Source organism: Chiroxiphia lanceolata, chromosome 3, assembly GCF_009829145.1.
Source record: "Chiroxiphia lanceolata isolate bChiLan1 chromosome 3, bChiLan1.pri, whole genome shotgun sequence".
Taxonomy (NCBI): domain Eukaryota; kingdom Metazoa; phylum Chordata; class Aves; order Passeriformes; family Pipridae; genus Chiroxiphia; species Chiroxiphia lanceolata.
This window is the reverse complement of record NC_045639.1, coordinates 549534-572022: the sequence shown is the minus strand read 5'-3', so window position 1 is coordinate 572022 and position 22489 is coordinate 549534. Positions and strand designations below refer to the sequence as shown.

Sequence of the window (22489 nt, the reverse complement as noted above, 5' to 3'; positions counted from 1 at the left end):
GCGTTGCTGGTCTGAGGAGGAGGAAAAGGGGGGAAAAAACAAAATGAGAGAAAAATCCTTTCTGAAACACAAGCTTAGAAAAAAGATGTTGGGAGCGAGCACAGAGATCATTTGCATTTCCAATGACTGGGACTAATCCTCTGCTTCCACGTTTATATTTTCTATTACTTTTCCTAATTATCTTTTTCTTTTTTTGCTCCTAGCTTTTTCTCCTCTCTCTGTTCCCAGCTCCCCTGCCCGTTGTTGTCTGGCTCGGGGCTGGATCACCCAGTGCTGGCAATGGCCCCCCTGCACTGCCCAGGCCACACAGCCCCCAAAATGTGGGTGTTCCCCCCCCATACACAGTGTAGATGCTTTGCTTTATTAGGGTCTGTTAAGAAACATTTCTGGGATCAAGAATGGATTTTTTGTCCAGTCCCTGGAGCACAGTGAGGGCAGAGAGCAGTGTGCCCCGTCCCTGGTGTGGGGCATCCCTGGCTCAGGGATTTTGGGGACCACCCTCCCTTGTCACCCCCCTAAAAGCCATCAGGAGCTGTCCTGGGAACTGTGGGTGGCACCAGCCGACACTGGAAAATAAAGCAGCCCAAACCCCCTCCCCAGAGAGGCAGCCACCCACCCAGAGTGGCTATTCCCGAAAAAGGGCGCTTTATCGGCACACTGCGACTTTCCCAACAAGGAGCGCGGTGTAATCTCCAAAGCCCCGCTCCAAAGGCACTCAGCTCCGAGTCACACGTGAAACTGGAGCTGGATCTTTCCCGTAATTCACAGCCTCTATCTCTGACAAGGAAATTACATGACTAAATGCCTGTTTGAGACCAGCGACTAAACTGCTACTGCAATATTATCCTAAAATTTGTTAATAGCAGCTCTTTCACATAAATTAAGTGATAATGAAAAAAAGCTCCCCTTTGAATTTATATATATTTCAGCAGAGAATAATGTTTTATTTAAAATAGTTACAGTGTGCCTTTTGATTTAGAGTTTAAAGTAAATAATATTTGTACATCTAAAACATACTCAAGACAAATGAAAAGCCTCTAGATGCTTTTGTATGAGATGCTGAAGAGCTCTACAAACTTAAAAGCACAACCTCAATTAAGCCCATCTTCATCTGGAAAAAAAATTAGCAACTGAAAGCTGAATATATTAGATAATGCACACTTGCAGGAGAGCATTCTCTTAGCAAAAAATTCTTGATAACCAACCTAAAGCTGGCCTTCGAGTTGCTCGATGCTAATTTTGTTTGAAACTGTTTAACTAACTCTGAATAGATATCCATATTCAACAAAGACATAATTAATGGCAACCTTTTCTTCTGCTTAGAAGACATCATAACAAGCAGAAAAGTACAAAAAGATTTTTATAGTAACTAATTTAAGGACAAAGGGTTGACCTCTAGCATTTCATTAAATAAACGGAGCGAATGAAAGAAGAGTGACAGTATTCATCCTTGTTCAATTCAAGCAGCCAATTTCAAAATGCAAATCATAATCTGCAGATGTTGGAGCCTGATATATTTTTTTAAAATATCATTTGTTCAATTTAAGAACATCAGACATTTGAATTTTAAATAATAATAAAAAAAAATCAAACCCAATTCCCAGCTCCAGGTTTGGGCGCAGCGTGACTGTGCGCTTGGTGCTGGGGCTCCCCTCCCTCCCTGCCGCCCCAACCATTCATTTTATACATTATTCCCAAAACCTTTTAATGGAGAAGTTCTGCTAAGCTGCACATTACGTCTGATTAGCACAGCTGGTCAGTGCCGCTGCCTTTCCAGCCTGGGGATGACAGGGGAGAACAGCCTGAGCCGAGCCCAGGGAGCTGCTCCATCCTTCCTTCCCACCCACGGAGAGCCAGCATCTATGGAGAGCCAGCATCCATGGAGACTCAGCATCCATGGAGAGCCAGCATCCATGGAGAGCAGCAGCCGTGAGCAGACCATGCACCCTCCTGAGGAGCCGAGGGGATGGATGCTGTCCCTGGATGAGCTGCGATGGAGCCGCTCTGCCCACAGGGAAGAGTGTCCTGGCTCTGGTCTCCAAGGGCAGCAGGAGCCCAGAGCCCTGCCTGGGGAGGGAGGTGGTGCTGCTCCTGACCCATGACAGGTGGGGACAACAACAGGAGGTGAACTGACTGAATTTGGGAACACAACCCCGAACCTCCACAGCTGGGTTTTCTTCCAGGTGCCAAGGGACACGGCGCAGTGGGAAAGGAGGAGATTCTGGCTGGACCATGGGTGATCTGCAGTCTTTTACTGTGGGAGGAATGAAGTCTCAATGCAGCTTGACACTGAGCACACACTTGTTCCCCAGGGATCTGGGAAGTCAAACCCATGCCGAGGCACGGTTGCTCCGGTGGCAGAGCCCGGGGGAGCATCTCCAGGGCAGTGGATATCACAACTTTGCTGACTACGGATCCACAGCTTGGTGTCTCTCACCTCTATCGAGGGGTTCCTCCTTCATTCCCTTTAATGCTCATTCAGCCTCTCTCCCTTGAGCTGTGGAAGCCCAGGAGTGACGCTAAGAGACACTTCTGACATGCCTGAGGAGGCCGGAGGATGTGTCCCCACATTGACACAACAGCAGCACGAGTTCCTCCCTCTCCCATTTCTACACCAGCTCCAGCAGCTGTTTCCAGGTTTACAGAGGATAATCCATGGGGCATGGCACCTCCGAGCCTGAAAATGTACAGGATTTCTCTCAGGAAATGGCTCTAGGCTGTTTGGAAGTGTTTTGGGGGAAGCATGGGGTTTTTTTATTTTGGCCATTGGAATACCCAGAAGTCTCTGCCTTCACTGTGCAGGAGACCAACACTGAGCTCTCCTCAGTGAGCAACTCCCTTCCTTCTTTAATGAAGGGAAAATATCCCATGTTCCCACCACACGGCCCTTAGTTACTGCTAAGTTACAGTGAAGAACAACCCCTGTGAAGGCATGTATGTTAATTAAACTGCTGCTGATTAGGACTTGCCAGTGGCTCACGGTACACAGAGAGGGACTGACAGGAATGCCCAGGAGCATCCCTGAGGAGATCAGAGCAGAGCCACTCCCGAGGGGCAAAGCTCAGTTCTTTCCAAGCCCTTCCCAAGGCACCTCCGAGGAGCAGCCGGCGCTGGGCACGGGCAGCAGGAAGGGCCAGGGCCTTGCCAAGCACCCGCAACCCTCCTACACAAACAGACCCTGCAGCTGTCGCGGGGAGAAATAAATGACTTCCGGAGGGTACGGAGGATAAATGAATCCATTCAGGCACGAGTGAAGGGGACATTGTTTTCCTCCTCGAAAAAAAAACCAACCTCCCCAACAACCTATATATTAAGGTATCAATGAACAACAAATTCATTCAGTTATGACACAGGAAACCTAAAGCAGAATGGGCTGCAAAACAAACTCGATTTATCTTCGCCACACACGCAAAAGGAAAAAAATGCCTCTTGTTGGCTGTCGTGCTCAGGGCTGGGGCTCACCCGCCTCTCGAGCAGCGCTCGGGATTCGAGACACACATGGAGCATTTTCTGCCGGGGCTTTAGTGGGTGGATGCGAACTTCTGAGATTAAGATTGTTTCCTTAGGTTTATCCTCTTCAGGGACAACGTGTGCACAGTACGCCTTTGGAGCATATTTACAGTCAGGCTGCAGATGCACATAATCTCCATCTTCCTGCATCACAAACAGGAGATGTGAAGGTTTGGGTTTGTTTTTTTCTTTTAAAAGGGAGAGGAATTACTCATCCAAAGAGAAACCAAGCCTTTCGTTTTCACTTTGGCAGCCTTCCTTTTTATATTAGAAAAGGAGAGGCAGAAATGGAAATGCAGGCTCAAACCAGACCCTATTTCTCAAAACAGGGCAGTAGCTCCATCCTGGCCCTCCTCCCAGCAGCAGCAGCCCTGAGTCCACCCGGGGCACCCCATCTGCTCCAGCACACGTTTGGGCACACGCTGAGCCTGCGGGGACACAGCAGCCCTGGACCTGACCCTGGGGAGGACAGAGGGGCAGAGCCCTCCTGCCCTCCCACATGGCCCCTCAGCCCTGCCCCAGGCCTGTCTCCCCGAGCCCACTCTCCTTTGCTGCTCAGCACTACGAACCCAAAGTGTGCCTGAGAAACAAAGCCCATCTTCCTCCTATTTCCAAAACATTTATGCTTAGCTGTTTTCCCCAAGTAACATTAAAAAAAATCTCTTAAAAATGAGTGTAACGGGTCAACACTGCCACGGAAATGGAATTGGTACCCAGCTGCAAGGAGTGCTCGGCGTGCAGGGGAATAATCCAAAAGGTTTTAATTAGGGAAAGCAGCAATAAATGAAAGATCATGAGCTTGGATGAGAACACTTGAACACAAAAATAACTGGGAAAGATGAGCTACGTCTATGCTTGGAGGGGAGATCTCTGTCCAGGAAAGGCAGGCAGGAGCGTGTTTTGCCCTTCCCAGCATCCCCAAAAGAAGACACGACATATTCCCAACGGCAGCATGCCACCCCCCCCAGATCCAAGGGGCTCTGCAGGGCGCATTAATGCGGAGCACATCCCTGACCCCGTGTGCGGAGCCGGGAGCCCACCCCTTCCGTCAGCTGGTGACTTCCCCGGCGTCCCGGACAGCTGCACGTCTGCCTGCGGCGCCCCGGGACGCCTCGTCCTGCCCGGATTCCTCGGGCCCGCCGGCTCCAGAGGGGGTCCCCGACAAAGGCAGGATGCGGCCGGGAGCGGGGGGCCGGGCTGGGCCGGGCAGCGCCGTCCTTCCCGGCCGCTCCTTGGAACCCAAGTCACGCTCCCACAACAACTGCTCCTCTGTGCCTGTTTGAACTGTCCCTCCCAATTAGCAGTAATAAGTGACTCTGTAAAGATGAGCAAACACGGCGCATTCATTAGCCCCGGCGGCCCCCTCCCTCCCTCCCGGCAGCCCCAGGAGATCCCCAGGGCCCCGCTCCCGAGGATGCCGAGCGCGTCCCTCCCGGCCCCAACGAGCGCCGGCAAAAGGCAAATTAATGACAAGTCGCTCGAAGAGTTTGCCTGAAATTATTTTATTCTGCTCCAGAATTGATTACTCCCGGCCTGGAAATATGTCCAAATCAATACGTTAAAGCTCAGGGCAAAAAAGACATGCTCTAGTCCCATTTATTTAATTCACTTTTTTGAGGAATGGCACATAATTTACCGGGTAGGAATTGCTAAGCCTTTCCAGAGCGAGGACTAATGACAAGCCATGGGAAAGCAGTGTCTTCATCCATCTCCCAGGAGAGCTGGTGACAAACTTGGTGGTGGCCAAGACCCCTCAAAGCACCAGGATGTGCCTCCAGCCACCCCTGCCAGGCAGACGGATACAGAGGTGAACTATGTGGCTCAGGGCGCCAACCAAGGACACAATTTCAATCTCCCCTTTAGAGAAATCTTCTTAAAACAAGACCAAAATCCCTCCCAAAAGGACAACTGCTGCCCAGGTGTGCATCCTAGACCGTTTCCTACAAGTAGTGTGGCTTGCAGACAAATACTCACTCCAGGCTAATAAAGCACAAAATAAATATCCAAAACCCACCTACAAACAACCTCACGTGCTGGTTTTGGTAGCAAAGTCTAGGAAAAAGAACAGCCCTGCAAATACTGAACATGCAGGTGGGACAGGCCTCCCACTCATGCTCAAGGTAACTCCCACCAGGCACCCAAAATCTGTGGTGCCTTTTCAGGAAAGAAGGAGCACATCCCAGCATTGGAGTGATGGGAAATGCCTGCCTGGAAGCCCCCGGGCCCCATAACAACCGAAACCAGGCTGAAAGAAACAGTGGTTCCGGGGTGAGCTGAAAGTGGTGCTGAATGTACACAACAAACACTGAAATTGGGTGAGCAACATTTGTGGCTTGGCCTCAGCATCGGCAGAGAAACACCTGCACTACCCAGAGTGCCTGGGTGCAGCTCTCTGAAGTAAACGGCACGAGGGACACCGTGCAGGACAAGGACACGTCACATTATCAGGGAATGAGACCCGGGTCTGGAGGAAATGTCAGCCCCACGTGCTGCTCTGCACGGCGAACGCTCCAGACGCACCCTGCGGATGACACGCGCCTGCCACGCGCCCCATTTGCGAATCCTCTGCATGCTCCACGGGGTCCTGGATTTTCCAGGGCATTAAACCCTATCCCCCCTCAAAAAGCTTCATGGCAGCTGTCATCCTGCTCGCGGGGGGTGGACGGGAGGGCTCCTCGCTGGAGACCATCAGTGTCACTCCCGAGCCGGTGGTGGGTGAAGGACGAGCTGGCCCTGCCGGCCCCGGGAGCTGCCAGCCCGTGCCGGGGGGGCTGTCACTGCTCCCCGAGAGGAGCTGTGGGAGCAGCACCTGACCCTGAGGTGCACAGCAGCACACCTGTATGGACCCTCTCGTGGCTTCCCACGGGCAACTCAAAGAGAGGACAGTTCCAATCGCATTAAAACCAGGGAACTCAACCCTTTCTACTCACCATGATCCCTTCAAGAGAACATCTTTATGTAAAGCAGAGACATAAAGCAGCAAAACACTGCAAAAATCAAAAGCCAGGGTTTGCTGGCTTCCCCTTGAGCAAATCCCTTCCTACCTGGGATGCTCCATACAGCTCCGAAGGCATCGTGTCCCCAAGCCTGTCCCCTGGGCAGCCTTGGGCTGCAAGAGGATTCCCACTGGCCCCACCTCACAGAGGAGAGATGCCAAGGCAGGAGAGGGAGCCCGAGGAAAGAGCAAAACACAACAGGGCTGGAAGCAAGCCCTGCTGAACCCCAGCCCAGCTCCTGAGAGCTCAGTGAGGGAAAGCAGAGGGTTTCCATCCAGAGAGACCGTCCGTGCCCTGCACGTCTGGCCCTGCCATCGGAGCCCCCTCGGCCCCAGCCCATGGACAAGGGCTCCTGGCTCACACCCTCCTTCAGCTGCACTTGGCTCTGCTTATAGGGGATTTTTGTAGACTGAAACGCTGCTTCTCTCCCATTCAGAATGGGAACATCCATGAAAAGGGGTCATTCATAATAAACTTGTGAGTGCCGGGTAGGAAGAAACCCACTCGGCCCAGGAAACAACATGGCCTTTATGTTTCAGCACTTCTGCCTGAGCCTGCAGGATGCTCCGTGGGTGAGGCAGTGAGGGCTGGGGGGCTCAGCACAGCCCCTCTGCACGCCCTGCCTTGCACAGCTCCCCAGGCACAGCCTCACAGAGCAGGGCAGGGACCAGCAGCATCCAGGGACACATGGCAAGGCTTCCATTCCTTCACTCACCTCCCTTACATCCTAACAGGCACAAATCCCCACATGTGGCAGCAGTGTAAACGAGTTTTATTACTCAATAAAATATTTGAAGCAAAATAAATGGTTTTGTCAAACACTATATCTCCTCAAACAATAATGCACCGGCTTACGAAGAAAAACAACCGACATTCATATTCTATGGCAAAGGTTTATTTCCCCTCCCAGAGGAGAGGGGAACAGGCATTTCAATTCGGAATTCAGATACTGTATGGGAATACAGTAACTATAGTTCTCGGAGGGTTTGTGCAAATGCCAGCAAAACAACCCCCAAATCAAATTTATTAGCTGGTGGAGATCTCTAACAATCTTACACAGTGACTGATGAAGCCGCTGGGGAATTCCTTTCAACATTAAGTGATTTAAAGCCCCTACAGAAACTTCATTGTCTGTTCCAAGACAGAAAGAGTTCCTGGGTATTCAGTGCTGCTCCAACAGCAGCACTGGGCTGTGTGTTATTGCCAATGTGTGTTTCCCTTCATCTGGAAAGCAAACCAGGAATCCTAACATCCCTAGTCCTGTGGAGAACTATAAAAGGAGGAAGTGCAAATTCATTAAGAACCACAGCCTGTGTTTTAAAGGGACTGTCTGTATTTTGGTGGCAAGGCTGAGATGCTCACTTCTGCCCCGGGGGTGCTCCCAGGAAATGAGCTGGGTCTCATTCCCCCCCACGGATCAGCCATTGAACACCCACAACCTGCTTGGCACAGGCCAGACCTGCAGGTTTGGACACAGCCAACTCCCACCAGAACCCAGGGCTGCCAGAACTGGGTTGGGCTGTGCTGTGGCAGTGCCAAGCTGCTCTCCTGAGAAAGCACCAGCGATGGCAGCCCGGCTCTGCTCCGGGATGGAGATGCCCTTCCTCAGGATGCACGGGGGAGGAAGGTGAAGGCACAGCCAGTGCCCCCGGGAGCATCCACACCGCCCAGCCCAGGCCAGCTCCCTCACATTTTTTAAAGCAAACCCAGAAATGCACAACCCTAATTGCCAGGTTTTTATCATGCACACTCATAACTGGGTCATTTGCATTTCGGCTGCTAAAATATCAGGGGGATGTTATTTAATCAATCATCACAGCGTACAAAGTCCTAAGTGAGAGAAGATTTTTTGATTGTCTCTGCTTGTATCTAAACATCTCACAAACCCGCCAGCCAGTTCTTCATTTCAATTAGGGCAATGCTGATCGTTAGCTAACTAATAAGGACCAATTTTCTGTCACAACTATTTCCTAATTAAATTCAAAACAGAGATTTCTAACCCAGATGGTCAGTGATGCTACAGATTTGTTTAAATTTGGTATCACAGTAACAAACTACTAATTAGGGTTTGTAAATACACCAATTCCCTTATGACTTAGTTGTTAGTAATGCATACAACCGGTTTATTAAAGCACTAATTGTGTCTGGCTTTACTTGGGCCTAACACATAATCCACTTATCACATACTGGTACCAACTCATTTTGAAGGGATTATGAATGAAATCATAAATGAGGTCTCACATCCAGTTCCCAGTATGGTTAATAAAGGTTTGGTGTCATATTTAGATGATTTTCTGCCTCTGATGGAGAGTGGCCCAGCAGTGACGTCGCTGCTCCCTTCTCCTAAGGGTGTTTAACGAAGAAAGTTCTGGATGCCACCTCTGTGCCCAAAAAGGGGTTTCTGCCCCAGCTCTGCTGACCAGCAAATCATCCCAGCAGCCAAGCTCCTCGAAGGGAGCCCCAGCCTTTCCCAGAGGAAGCACCCACTTGGTTATTTCCCACTGGAGCCAAGCTCAGCCCCTCCATGGGGACCCCCGGCCCTTTGCCTGAGACACACGGGAGACCTCCTGAGACCCTCACGAACCCCGACCACCTGCTTGTAGAGGGATGGAGGAGTCCTCCCAGTGCCACCAAACCTGGATTCCCTCTCTCCCTTGCAGAGGGACAGCCCTGGGTTTTCTGGAAACCTTTGTTCCGAGGAGCACAACCCCAGATAGCCCGTGGGCTCAACGCCCCTCGGCTCCACCGAGGGTGCATAAAGTAGGAAATAAATGATAGATAACTGTGAATTGCAAGGTTATGTAAACACGGAGGGGGTTTTAGAAGAATCCTATTAAACCACAAAAGAAAAGCATGGATGGTTTATCACATCACTAAGACCCAAGAATGCATTAATAAATAGAAGAATAGATAATGAACCGTGGAGTACAAGGCTAAACTATCCGCTATTGTGAGGATCCTGTGACAGTAGAAACAATGAAGGGGAAGAAAAAGCTTTGTTGGTCTGTCACCAGAACCTTGTAGTGTATCTTTTATAGCCTATTTTTAATGAATTCACAGCACCTATCAGTTATTCTCTGCCCAAATCCCTCATTTTCCTCCCTCCTGAATGCAGATTCCCATGCTGCACTCTGCCTTCACCATGACGTCCCCCCTTAAACTCAGGGTTTCTCTGCCTTTCAGTGGCCTTTCAGCCACAGCGAGAACAGGTTGCTGCTTTCATATTTACAAAGGGTTTCCAGCATGGTTACAAAAGTAGGGTTTAATGCAAAGCAGGAGTACCTCTGAGCCCTGTTGCTTCCTTTGCCTCTTCTGTGACAGGACGGTGAAAGCTCAGACAGGTCTAATTCAGCTCAGAGTGATGACGCCCAGACGTGCCTGTAAGGAAAAAAAAACACATGAAAGCTGCTGCTCCTCTTGCTGTTTTCCAGCCCTCTGCAAATAACACTGAGAATTGTTGGAGGGGACTCAATATTAATCCAAGAGATAGTACCCTCTTTGTAGACACTGCTGAGACTCACTAACACTTTATTTTCATTGCACTGAGGGGTTTTTATCATTAAATAGGGACCCAGGATACGTTTACTGTAGATTACTTTTATTTTTACTGCAGCATCGTTAGGCACAGAGCACTAAGGAGACAGGGGTGACCAGGACATGCTCAGCCGCAGTAAAACCCCTCGGTCCTGCCTCCACCAGAATCCGAAATTCCCATCGATTTCCATGTAAAAAGCCCCAAAGACCATTCGCTGCTGTGCTGGCAGCTCGGTGTGCTCGGAGCTGCACTGACATCCTGCAGGAGCACAGCCTCTCCAGGCTGCTGGAGGCAGAACAGGGGCTGTGTTAGAGACGGGGGAACTGGGCACAGCAAGGGCAACACCCAAAAATTCCAAGTTCTTTTGGTGGCAAACCCCACCCGAAGCAGGTCCCTCAATGAGCCTGCACTGGGCTCAGTTGGAGGCTCGCACTGGAAATTACTCTTCACATCTTAAGAGGAAACTGCAGGCAGCGAGGAGAAGCCAGACAGCTGTTGGCTTGTTCCTCACACTGGAAAAAGGGAATTAAAGAGACCTGACTGAATCCCAGGCAGTAGCCAGGAATCTGGATTTGTCTTTTTTTGGACCATCCACACTGGAGCTCCCAGCAGCTTGTGGTGCCTGTGCCAACACGTGTCCCCCGTGCATGCTCACAGGGTGTCCTGCAGGACGGTCACTCTGGAGGGTCCCTGTCCCCAGGGACAGCACAGGGGGCACCTCACCTCTCCTTCCTGGGTGCCAGAGGTGAGGTACAGGCAGGGATGGGGCTGCCCTCCCTCCCCTCAGCCTGGAGCCTCTCTCCTGACCACGGAGGAGCAGGGAGCAGGCGGCTGCTCTCCCAGGAACACACTTCAGGCCGGTGAGGAGAACAGCCGAGTGCTCAACAGGCTCTGGAAACAAGTGGAAGTCAAATAAGTTTGCCACTCTTTGTCCCCCTTTCAATATCTAGCTTTGATCAAAATCCTTGGATACTCAAGTGGTTGTTGACTTAATGTAGTAATGAGACATAGCCTTAAGTGAGGCCATTTCCGTGCCCATTCAGCCTCTCCAAGAGCAAGGGATGCAGGAGGAAAAGCCTCTCATGGTCTCTGGGAGCCACAGCAGAGCCTGGAGCAGAGGCCTGGCTCCAATTCCCAGGAGCTGCACCCTGTGCTCGTCCCCCAGAGCCCCTGCAGGGATGGCCTGGAGGGACCTGGGGAAACACCCCAGCTTTGTCCCGGGCAGGTGACAGGGGACACGGGGGGGTGTGTGTGGTGTGGCAGTGCCTGGCCAGAGGCACAGCCCATCTCTGATCCTCTGGGCAGGCTGTGGACCTGGGCAAGGCAGGAGGGAGGGAAAGGGCCAGGAGCCCAGATAAAAACAGCAAGCCCCAAGAAAAGTAAAAATTCTCCAAGTGACGGGGAGCAGCTCAGCCAATTAGGATTTTAATTCCCCTCGTTATGCACAGTCAGTCAATAAATTCTGCACCAAGCAGCTGCTCTAATTCTTAAGCCCATTAAGCCCTACATGTGATAGGCGGGCGGGAGGGGCTGCCGGGGGGCACAGACGGTGCTCCTCGAGATATGAAACATTTCCTCTTGTGCAGCTGGGTCACCCCACCCAGCCCACTCCGAATGGGAATTTTATCAGGCTGGCAAATAAGAATTTATATAAATATCCTGCCAGAGACACACACTCCACAGACAGGGAGAATAAAGAGGGGACCGGAGGAGATGTGCCAAGGGATCGTTGGTGCTGTAGCAGAGCAGGAGAGCAGAGCCAGAGGGGAGAGTCTGGGATGGAGCAACAGGATTTTGGTGTCTGAAGTGGAGGGAGAGGATCCCAAAGAGCTGGACAGGCAGCCAAGAGTGAAGAAAAGCAGGATCAGAGATGCAGGGAGGAAGAAAACTCACGGAGCAGTACGGCAAGCCCAGAGGGGGCTGGCTCTGACACAGGAAGGGACCAGGAGCTACGACAGCAATTCCCGGAGCGAAGGGGCAGATGGCTGGAGCAGAGGTATCCCACCGACTACAGAGATGAAAGGCAGCAGAGAAAAGGGAATATACTGGGAGTGGAAAAGCATTCAACAGCCAAAAGAGTTTTGCTTGTTAATTGGCAACCAGCTAACACATTAATTACAAAGTTACTGCATGGTCAAGAAAGACATCAGCAGCAGAGCAATTCACATTCCTCCAGGGATGTGCTCCCTGCTGAACAGCCCCTGCTCTAGGAATGCTGCCTGTGCCCGCTGACATCCAGCACCCTGAGCACCCCAAGCCTTGGGAGCCATGGCAAAACACAAACAGGACAGCAACTGCATCCACACCAATCCCACAGGCAGCCTGAGCTGAGCCTTCCCCCCTGCCACGGCCACCAAAAGCCTTCTCCAAAGCTCACCTTCAATGAAATGGGGTTGCCATCACACACTCCTGGGTACAGAACCACGACCACAGGCACAGGCAGCCCAGCTTCTGGCAGGGCTTCAACCAACAACCTCAGATTGTTACACAGCAAGAAACACACCTGCCAAACCATTTGCCGACTATTCATGACCCTTGGAGACACCTCCACACTCAGCACTTGTTGACAGAAATGGGGACCTAAACGTTTTCAGAGTTTAGGCCTGCCTTCTGGGGTTAAAAATCATGGCAACTTTAGCTGAGCTCTTACTAATCTCGGATTACTCTGAAAGATCAATTGCAGGACATGTGCATCCAGGCAAAATTTATTCTCTTTCATCCCTTAGACACAGATATGAAAACAAGCTACCCACTGCAAATTGCATTCCCACTGCACAGCAGGAAAACATGGGCCCTCTGTCCCTGTCAGCTCCACCAGGCACTGGAGGAGTGAGCGGGGATGAGCCCTTAAGCTTTGGTCAAGGCAAGGGGCAGAAATGAAAGTTTGCTCAGTTCTGTGAACATGTCGGCTGCAAAGAGGCTGTTCCTATAATCCTATCCAGCCTCAAAATGTAATTTCCTCACTTGGAAGGCTGGCTGGAGCTGCTATTCATGTCTCAGCCCGAGCCAAAGCCCAATCTCTCTCCAAAGGCTGTTTCTAGACTGGGAGCCAAACACGGGTTTTATTGTGGGGAATCAAATGGAGCCCCCGGCGTGTGCTGGCAGTTGTGGCACTCGAAGCCTCCCAGCAGTGCTGTGCTATCTCCCACCCGGCACACGGCTCCTGAGGGGCAGGAACACAGCTGGGCTGGCATCTCCTGCTTTGCTCTCCACCTGGAAGCACCATGGAAAGCTACTGGCAGGGTGGGAGCAAGGGTGGATCCACATCCCAGCAAACCAGCAGTTTGGTGTAGAGGCAGCAGAACACCCCACCGAGGAACCTGTGCTAACAGGGATGTGTAAGTGAGCACCAAGGCTGCTGCCCTGGGAAATCAGAATTACTCCATGATCCCCACCAGTGTGGAGGCACTAAGTCGATACCAGCAGCCAGGCCCAGGAAAGCCACTCCCCAGCCCACTCCAGCCATGGGGTGCAGCTGCCCAGGCAGCTCTGAGCTCCAGGGATCCCACCAAAGCCAGGGCAGGTCCCAGCCTCTGCCCCCAGTACCTGCCCACACACAGACAGATCTCTGTATATTCACTGCAGCTCCTGCACAGCACAGGCTTGATAATTACGGCACAGAGCAGTGGCTGCTCCCAATAAATTAATTAGAAACGGCATCACTGTAATGTGATTAGTTGCCATCCCTCCACCTAGTAGATTGAGACAGATTTTGTTCCCAGCTCGTGTTTCAAACACCACTAGAAGCCCACTCGAGCAAGCCTGTCCAGAAAGGGGGACCTGCATTGCTGGGCACATGCTCAGGGCTCAGAGAAAGTGGTTTTAAAACCTTCACAACTTGTCAAGGCCAATTTATTCAAGGTAATTAATCTGTCATTTTAAGGACATTATGCATTTCCTCCACAAGTCAGCTGTCTCCTGCAGAGACATCTCAGTGTTGCTGGCCCCAGGAGCACGAGGCTCAGGGGTCAGCCCTTCCCCTCCCAGACCATGGCATCAGCTGGAAATTCATGATTATATGGACTGGCTTCTCCCCCTTGCCTTCTCGAGGCTCTCTATTTCCTCTCAGCTGTGAGCACCAGGAATTAAGTGCAAGTTTGAATTCCAGACAAAGATCACTGAACACTCCAAGCTCAAGGAATGCACCTCAAAGGCCTGTGGCTGCAGCGACAGGAGTCAATCCCCCAGATCTGGAACTGCAGCAACTGCAACCCTCCCCTCCATCACCTGTGGCAGGGACACAGATGTGAGCAAAGAAATCTCTCCATCACTTCCGATTACCCCAGTTAGTGATGCAGCAGGAAATGGGGTTCATGGCGGTCATTAGCATTAATTATCCCACAATGCCCCACCCCTGAGGAGTGACTGAAGATGCTGTGGCACACTCAGCAATGCACTGACTGTACCTGCCTGTCAATTGTCCTCCTGCAGCAGAGAGAATTTTAATGGACTGGAACCAGAGTGCCCTTTTGAGGGAACAGGCAGCAAACCCTGCCGAGGGCAGTTCAGGCGCTCCGTGCGCTCCCAGTACAATCCCCGGGCGCTGGTACATCCCTGGCTATGACACACCAAATGGAGATCAGAAGGAACAATAGTCTGTAATCAAGGATATCTGCATAATAGCTTTCCTGAAGGATGTTTGTGCAGGTGAGCGAGGAGTAAAGCATTGTTTCATCAAATGGTAATTTCCTTGTATCTCAGAGAATGAATCCCATTCGCTCGCCAGGGCATAATTCAATTAAAGGGGAGAATCCTGCATGAGGGAACAAAATCTATCGGTCTGACTGGGATGCTGCAAATCACACCACGCAAGAAAATGGCATTTGGTCCTGACATTATGATTTATTTCCTACTCAGTATCTTGTAATTCCTACAAGATAAGCCAAGACGAGAAATTATCATGTGTACTTGGGGATCATGCCTGATCCTCTTTATTTTCTCTTCCCAACCACAGGACTGCATGTTTCAGCCTTATCTTTGAAGAGCCCAGTAAAATAAGTGGTAATATTTTCACAGAGGCAAAGCAACTCTTGCTCTGCACCCAAGGCAAGCTCAGGCAGCACAAGCTCATCCCATAGATGGTGCTGGGAAGAAGCCATGCACGTATTCCCAGAAACTGCTGGTTTCCTTCAGAGAGATTTTTCAGTTGATTGACCCCCCCCCATTCCAGTTTCCTTTAAGGATCTTTACTGCTACTCCCCATAACATCTCTGTCATAAAAATGTCCCCACTCCACCCAAGTCTCTTCTCATTGCCTCAGACCTTCCGGAAGGGCTGTGTGTCCTTACAGACTTCACCTCTCCTTAGTGCACTGACAAATGTACTAATGATGCTTCCAGCTGTGCTGGGGGTGGACAGACCGGCTGGGGACACTGCAGCAGAGGATGAGCCACCCCAGCACGGGACAAGCCACCCCAACACAAACAGGAGGAAAGGCTCTCTGAGAATCACCTCGTGCTTCACACTCCACCTGTTACATGCCCATGTTTTCCCTCCGTGGCTGTGCAGGAGCACTGCCAGGAGGTCGGGCTGTGAACTCCAGATGTGGGAGACGTGGCCACTCCGAGACACTTCAAGTTTTACTCCTGAACCGAAAGTTAATCTGAATTTGAGAACAAAAGCATTGCTGTTTGTCCTTGCACGCCAAGGATTACAACTATTGAAAGGGTTTCCTATTATCGGCTTGTCACTGCCTCAGCTTTAATCTCCTCCTCTCCTCTGCTCCCTGCCTCCCTCCTGCAGCTCCCGCCGCCCCGGGATGCTCGGCCGGGCCAGCAGGATGCTCCGGGTGAGCCCTGCTGGGCAGCCGGGGGTCCGTTCAGCTCCCTAACAAGATCATCATCTCCTGCCAGAGCAGCAACACCCACCAAAAATAATCCAAGTATCCTTTTACTAACAGTTCTTTGATCCACGAGGCCTCTGCAGCCCCAGCAGACGCAAGCGCTGCAGGTCGCATGTGTTATGTTCCCTAACACCTTTCCAGAACTCAGGTTTCCCTTTCGGCAGAACTTATTAAATTCATCTGCTGGCAAATTAAGGCAAAACCCACGAACAGCCATTTTTAAGACACGCTGAGTGTTTCTGGAGCTGGGGCACCGATGTCACACACACCAAGAGCTGGTGACAGCCCAGCGCTGTCACACTCGTCAGCGCTGCAGCAGACGAGCATTATTTGCCCATCAGCCCTGAAAGCCATCGCCATGACCCGGGAAAGAGGCAGGAGACATGGAACACCCGGCTCGGATGGAGTCACATCGAGCATCGTTACCGGAGTGAAAACCAGCTCGTTTTTAAAGCCTTCAGCGGAGGAACTCAGTGCTATCTCCTGGCTGGTACAGGGAAATCTTAGTGCAGCCATTATCTGAGAGCAAACTGATTCTGTAGTTTGCAAAATTAATAGTATTTAGCCCGCTAGTTTCCGTAGTAACCAGCCCGCCATCCCTCCCTGCCTGCCCGCGACAAGGTCTCCGAAGCATTTCACATAGTACTTATCCATTTTCTTGCTCTCACCTCGCTCTCACCTTTACTTTCAGCGCAGAACGCAACACAATCCACCGCCACTAAAGACTAGGCTGAGAGTCAGATTAAAATTATCCCTGTTTGCCCTGACCTCTTTTCTCTGCAGGTGAGAGTGTCCCCATTCAGCAGCTAAATGAAGCAGAAATGATGGAGTGTTTGTTTTCCCTGACTTTTCCTCAGCTTGCCAGTAAATTTACAGCCACGAATATGAAGTGTTAATTTAATGTTCCCACTGAGCATCTCATTGTCAACAAAGGCTTCAAACCCTACGAGAGGAAAAGGTTAGCTCATGCAGAAAATGACCCTTATGGCTTGATTGTCTTCTGGTCCAGACTCGCGGGGAGCAGAAAGCGAAGGGCTTTGACTCCCAGCTTAATGCATTTGATGGCGATAAATGGGAGCTCTCTACCTCGGTGCAGGCAGAGGATCACCTGTAATGCTCACTTGTTTGTCCCCGCAATCTCCGCAGCCCAAACGGGAAGCGGCCTCGTCGCGCTCCCCCAACTAATTTGACAGCACCGAAAAGTTAAACCCTTCATTATCCCCAACTCCAGCGGAAGGGCCTTGCTGGCTGCAGATTACAACAGGACATTAGTGGTGGCATGAAGCATGAAATTGCTTTCTTCACCTGGTGCTTCAAAACTTTAAGGCCTCGGCTCTGGTGGCGCGCGTAAAAAAAAAAGTTCTCCCAGGGAGAAGTCACGGAAGGAAGAAAAAAAAATCAAGGTTTAAATAATCAAAAGCCTCTTTGGGCTTTTTGTGGCAGAATTATACATGCAGAAGGCTTCACTCCCAGAACATTTAGTTACTTTATCTGGCAAAAGGAGCTTAATACTCACTGTAAGTAATGTTTACAGAACTCATTTACAGACCAATCGGAGCATGAGTGAGAGCCACTGTATGCCTTATACTAAACTTACCCTGCCTGGGATCTTTAGGAGAAAAAAGAAACCCTAATGGTGCTGTGGAACAGGATACAACAATTCAAAAGAGGCTCAAATATCAGATCTTTTTTTTTTTGATATCTAAAACTAAGCCTGGAAGCAAGATAGAGATTATAACACATGCTCACACACACACACAGGGTGGGACTATTCAGTGAGAAATCAAGTTAGTTCCGCAACTTTTTTGTACCCTCACAAACCCCACTAATTAAATTGGCAATTTCACGGCCTGCGTTCGTTCTGAGTGTGACCACACTGGTGTTTTACAAAACAATAAATAAGAATTATTCTAATGTATCGAAGCCACCGGTCACGTTAAATTCATTTGTCATTTACTGGCCACGCATGGACGTGGGGGCTCCGCAGCCTACTTGAAATCAAATATATAGGTAGAAGAATATGTCACCAATGGTCCAAGCAGTTTCCAGCCCTTCTCTCACTGTTTCCCAAGGCAGACAGGGATTTCAGAGGTCAGAGGTGAAGCACTGGCATTTCATCAAGGACCTAAATTACACAAATGAGTCTCTAACTCATCCGACTGGGAAGCAGCCCCTGGCATCCCACACGAACAGCACGAAACCACAGCCCCGGGAAAGCCAAGGAGCAGGTGAAGCTGATGGGGCTCGGGGGGACACAAAACCATTCACAAACAACAGTGGGAACTGAATTCCAAAAGTGCCTTTCAACTGCATTTCCTTCAGTACCGAGCAGACACAGGCACATCACCGTGTCCCTGTTTTCCTGCAAGGAGCAGGCGTGTTTGAAGGCAGACAGTTGCCTTCAGGTCCCAATGTTTTATTCAGTGTGTGCCGAGCCGTGCTCAGCCACGCCGGGCGGGAGCTGCTCCAGCCACCCTGCCTCGGGGAGCCATTTGCCGGTCACACTGTCAGTTAACAGGAGTCATCTTGAAAGCAGCAATTCAGTCTCTACAGTCCTTTCGTAACACCATTTTCAGCCTGCAATTTGGATGATAGGAAAATTACAACCCTGCTGCACTATATTATGTGATATAAATGTTATTGCAATTAAGCCGATGAGGAGAAATCCCAGAAAACAAAGATGTTTTGTTCCTGCTTTCTCTTTGTTCTTTCCCCAGAACTTGAGCAGTTAAGGAAGGGCAGTACAGAGGGAGAAGTGTTTCCATCAGCTGGAGGTGCCAGCAGACCACAGGAGTGTGGGAGCAGCACAAACCCACAGTGACACGTTGGGATTTCAATTGGCTCCCCAACAAGCGATTTCCCTTGGGCACACACGAGGGACAACTGGCCTGGCCCGAGTAACGAGGTACAGCCAAAAGCAGCCCAGGTATCCAGGCATCCTTCTGGCAGTGGAATAGGACGTGCCAGGACACCCCAGAGGGCATTTCCCACCCACTACACTAGAGACCTTCACTGCTCACATCCTCAGCATCTACCCACAGTTTCCTTCTTCCAGCCCAAGCTCCAGATGCCTCTGGACTTGGTGCAGTGGAGAGTTTTGATGGATCTCTAAAGCCCAAGCCCAGGCAGCATGGCAACACCTCCCTGTCCAGAGCAGGAAAATGGTGTGTGCTATAGAACACATGTCCCATGGGTAGATCCAGCCCCTGGTCCCAGTGTCACCTGTGGGCAGTGCTGCTGCTTTGGGCACAAAGCTGGCACTAGCTCAGCTCTGCCAACACCCAGCACCTTCTCTCCAATGACCTCAGCCAGGTGCTGAGCAAATGTTTATTTACAGGAGCACCAGCCATAGTAAACAACTTCCATTTCATTGTTTCTGAAGAGGAAAAAAACGCAGCAAAAAAAGAGTCCTAGCACTCATCATTTACTCCAAGGTGCTGTAACCAGGTGTAAACTTGTCTTTTATGTGCTGAACTGTGTCCATGAAAACACATTATCTTTAAGTGGGCACTGGAGGAACCACACTCAACATTGACTTCTTCATGCCATCGCTAAGACTAGATACTTCAATCATCTGAAGATTTAAGTGGAGATTAGCAGAGACCTCACCTGCCTCTCTCTCTGCCAATTCAGCATGTTTTGGGTGTGCTCTGCAGCAGCACAGCTCCTGGAAGGCAAAGCCACAAAGAAGCCCTGCAGTCTGCAGAACAAGGTATCTGTCACCTTGTTCTGCCCCCATCCCTGACAAAATCAGAGCCCAGAGGGCATGTGCCACATCCTGGGGCAGAGGCCCATTGCTTCCAAAGGGCACCCAGTTCTTCCCCACTTGGCTGTAGATGCCAAGCCTAGCCAGCACCTGAGCAGAAATCCTGTTTCCTCAGCACTCAACAGGATTAAACACTTCAAGGAATATCCTGAGCAACTCTGCCACTCAAGAGGCCTGAGAAGCAAGATAGTTACTTCTTCCTTTTTGTTCTTTTTTTTTTGGGCTCCCAGGCCTGGACACTGGAGGATTTCAGAGAGACTGGGAACAGTGTGTGGCTTCTTTGAACGCCAGAAAGGCAGGCAGCTGTGGAAACCACAGATCATTTTGGGTGGAAGGTCTCTACAACTGCAGTCCTTCAGGAGACGGAGAAAGCCCTTTGTGGTCAGGGAAGCCTGGGTGCTTCCCACACCTCCATCCCAGAGCAGGGCACGCTGCTGGATGACCCCCAGCCTGCAGAAGCCCTTTTCCTCCTGCCACGTGCCCCGGCAGCGCGGGAGAGTGGCAGCCACAGATCCCTAATGGCTCGCTGCGATGTGCCGCCACGTCCGGCTGATTAGCCGTGGGTGATCTGAAATGTCAAACCATTATCTGTGACAGGCACGGCCGCGCTGCCACCGCCTCAGAATGCCTTCCTAATAATGGAGCTGGGGGTAAGTGGGAAAGGTGATGCTCAAAACACAAAGCAGAAATAAGTTGGAATTACGGAGACAAACCAGCAAACCCCTTTGTTCCACCGGCCCTTCCCAGGCGGGTCCGGCCTGGCCCTCGGAGGGATCGAGGGACTGTGTCCTCGCGAGGCGATTTGCAATGTCCTGATTAAGAGGGCAGAACCATTAGAGACATGAAAAGCCTCCTGCCAGAGCATCCTGCTGTCACACCCCTAACACACAGGTACCTGCACACCCACCCTGCTACAGGTCCATAACCACTGCTCCGTGAACGCTCCCATCCCCAGCCAGGGGTGGGAGTGTCTGGGAGGAACATCCCCCCTTCCGTGGAGGGCAAGGGGAACGGAGCCCCTCATGGCATCTGCAGCCCACACAGCACTGGGAGCAATGCCCCCCTGGCTCAGGGCAGGACAGGAACAATCAGCTCTTCCTCACAGCATTTGCTCCCAGAACACGGCTCCTGGCCCCGATGGACACGTGTCCTCTCACTCCAGCACTCCGGAACAGGCAGTGAAAACATTCCCGGCCAAAACCAGACCCAAACGATGCTGCATTTAGCTACTGGCGTGCTTGACACTTCTCATGATTTCTTGGAAAAACATTAATTTGAAACATTTCTATACTCCATGCCAGTGCCACAGCAGGGAATAATCACCCCATTTCAAGCTCAGAGCAAGGCTCAGATACAGGAAAAAATTAAACACGGATAAGAGCAAGAAACTGTTAACAGTCAAAAATGTTTTACTGCAGGTTCAACAACAAAGTCTGGAGGAGATAAGTCTGTGTGTGTACTAACATTATATAAAAAAGTGATTATTCAGCCCTGGGAACAGAGCTATTGATTCCAGTAACAAAGGGCACTATATACACTGCAGTGGGTTTGCTCTTTTTAGCCTGGGAAAATTGATTTTCTTAAACTTTCCCTTGAACCTGCAGTAGGGTTTAATCTGAACCTAAAGGAGCCTTTTAAGAACTCCCATAAATTAAAATTATATCTCTTCATTTGGCACATTTTGGGATCCTGCTGTTACAGCAGAAACACAAGAAACGCTGCAGGAAGAGGTGGGAGGAAGTGATAATGGCATTTCGTGACAGTGTTCCCGGCACACGTTTGTTTCCATACATTTAAAATAACATGTAAATATTGAAGGTGAGTGAAGCAAAACATAAGACAGCTTAATACTACCGCGAGACTTAAAGGCTGAAATTTAGCAGGAGAAGAGAAAGATAAAGGCTGTAGGAGTACGGGAGATAAGAGGCTCATCACGGCTGATCCGGGAGGGAAAGCAGGCGCAGGGCTGCCAGGAGGCACCGCTGGGCTTCTCGGGCAGGCTCTGCCCTCAGCCCAGGTACGGGCACAGTGTCCACGCAGCCATGCCCACCCTCTTTGGCTTCCTGCCCTGCTACAGACAGACTGCAGACAGAGGCAGTGCCCGCGGAGGGGGCTCTGGGGAGAGCACAGACACAGCCCTGCTCCAGCACAGCCCCTCTGCCCAGGCTGGCAAGGAACAGTCACCTTTGGATCCTCCCGCAGCCAAAAGGGAGGTGGTGCCCAGGCTGAGCACGTCCAGCCACCGGCTTTTACAGGTGTGGTGTGACTGAGGTCCTAGGAAGGGGTGAGCCCCCCCCCACACTCCATCCCTGTGACAGTGGGCCCCACTGGGGTGTGAGCCCCACACCCCCAGTTCTCTGTGGCACTGTGCCCCACAGAGGTGTGAGCCCCCCGCTCCCCCAGCTGGCACCCCCAGCCCCTCTCACACGTGGTTGTGCCCGCGGGCTGTTTACAGCTCCCACACACCACCCCCTTTGTGCCCCACTGAAAACCCCCAGTGTGCTGCACACCACTGTACATTTACGCCGTTGTTTTTCCCCTCAGTAAGGCAGTAAATGACCTTTTATTCAAACAACAATTCCTAAAACAGAACCCAGCCCCGGCGCCGTGGTCAGATGTGTGCGCGAGGCAGGGTTTGTTATTCAAGCAGCAGCCAGGCTGTGTGCTATGCAAACAAACCCCACGCTCTGTTCTCCCAACCTCCTGCTGACTTTGCAACTAATTTTGTTAGCAAGGAGAACACACTGCGAGACATCAATGCAGCAAAGAGCCCGGAGACGTTTGTTCATAACTTTGTAACAAACATTGATCAATCGATTTTTGCCCGTGTGGGGAGGGAA

At 51.0% G+C, this 22489-nt stretch overlaps 1 protein-coding gene across 2 annotated transcripts in view; it reads right to left on the bottom strand.

Moving 5' to 3' along the window:
• The window catches only part of KIZ (kizuna centrosomal protein), a 101958-nt gene that overhangs the window by 63099 nt on the left and 16370 nt on the right, over positions 1–22489 (bottom strand). For both annotated transcript variants that reach the window (XM_032681763.1, XM_032681764.1), the window contains exon 3: positions 9789–9884. The gene's annotated coding sequence lies outside the window, so the exon portion shown is untranslated. The remainder of the gene's footprint in view (positions 1–9788; positions 9885–22489) is intronic.